This window comes from Chiloscyllium plagiosum, unplaced genomic scaffold, assembly GCF_004010195.1.
Source record: "Chiloscyllium plagiosum isolate BGI_BamShark_2017 unplaced genomic scaffold, ASM401019v2 scaf_75961, whole genome shotgun sequence".
Lineage (NCBI taxonomy): Eukaryota > Metazoa > Chordata > Chondrichthyes > Orectolobiformes > Hemiscylliidae > Chiloscyllium > Chiloscyllium plagiosum.
This window is the reverse complement of record NW_025198085.1, coordinates 1-1,472: the sequence shown is the minus strand read 5'-3', so window position 1 is coordinate 1,472 and position 1,472 is coordinate 1. Positions and strand designations below refer to the sequence as shown.

Here is a 1,472-nt window from a genome sequence, read left to right as displayed (position 1 = left end):
CCCTCTCGTTCTGGACTCCCCCACCCCAGGGAAAAAGACTTTGTCTTTTTATCCTATCCATACCCCTCATGATTTTATACACGCAGAGTTACAACGTTTGGATAAGTACATGAATATGAAAGGTTCGAAGGTTTATGGGCAAACACTGGTAGGTGGGACGAGTTTAGTTTGAGAACATACTCAGCATGGACGAGTTGGATGAAGGGTCTGTTCAGTGCTGTCATACTCTGTGACTGACCTGTACTGGTCTTAAAACCATTTTCTTACTTCTCCCCATAACCATCCACTTCTTTGTTGTTCAAAACTCAGATGAATTTAGCCTTGAATATGTTCAATGACCCCACTTCTGAACTGAATCCCTCTTCGTAATATACCACTTGCCTCGCTCATTGCCTGCTGCATCTGCCCGACAACTGGCATTGACTGGAATGGAGGGACTCTGAGACCCCTTTATCCATCCATACATCATTCCTGATAAAGGGCTTGTGCCCGAAACGTTCACTGTCCTGCTCCTCAGCTGACCTGTTCTGCTTTTCCAGTGCCACATTTTTCGACTTTCACCTCTCGTCCTCACTTTCTCCACATTCCAATATATCACCATTTAAACAATGCACTGCTTATTTTTTAAACAGCCAAGGCGAAAACTTCACATTGCGGCACTACACTTGCCATGTGTTTGCCAATTGAGATACAGACCTGGACCAACTTCGGGAAGAGGCAAAACACTGAGTTCTGAACAAAAACCGTAGCACACTCAAAACGTCGGCTCTGTTTACCTTTCCACGGATGCAGCTCGACCCGTTGGCTTTCTGCAGTATTCGCTGTGTTTGAACTGATAGAAGACAATGGTAATTCTGGGCGGGAAGGTTAAATTATGAATTGAATAATAGCTTCCTCAACGAGACTGTGCGGACGCTGGGCGGCCCTGTCTCTGTGGCGCAATTGATCAGCGCGTTCGGCTGTTAACCGGAAGGTTGGTGGCTCGAGACCACCCAGAGACGGAGCGTTTGCTGTTCACGCTCCTACTGCTTTCTTGTCTACAAAGATGCGCGTTTTTAATGGTGTCAGGAAAATGTTTCCCAAACGGAAATCTTTTCCACTGAGGAAGCACAAAGGGGTTTCTGAATTGATTGAATTTCTAACGTAAACGAATGCGGATGCTGACAGTCCGAGACAGAAGGCGAAACTGCTGGAGCAACTCAGTAGTTTTGGATGTTCCTGGATGAGGAAAAAAAAGTTCTGAAATGTCTCTGATTCTATTTCTACAAATGCTGCCTGACCTGCTGAGTTGCTCCTGCAATTTCTGGTTTTGCTTTTAACTGAACGTCCATTTCATCTTTCGGGATGAAACACCCAGAATCGCCATTTGCAGATATTAACCCTTTCGAAAACCGTGAAGTGATTGGATTCAAACAAACTCTGCAATGATTTACTCTTTGTCAGCTCCACAGGCAGAGAGACCTGCGAAATGA

At 45.2% G+C, this 1,472-nt stretch overlaps 1 non-coding gene across 1 annotated transcript; it reads left to right on the top strand.

Annotated features, from left to right (window-relative positions):
* The first annotated feature begins 927 nt into the window (after positions 1-927).
* Positions 928-1,001, top strand: trnan-guu. The gene has a single exon. It is a non-coding gene; the product is annotated as a tRNA-Asn (tRNA).
* Positions 1,002-1,472: the final 471 nt, after the last annotated feature.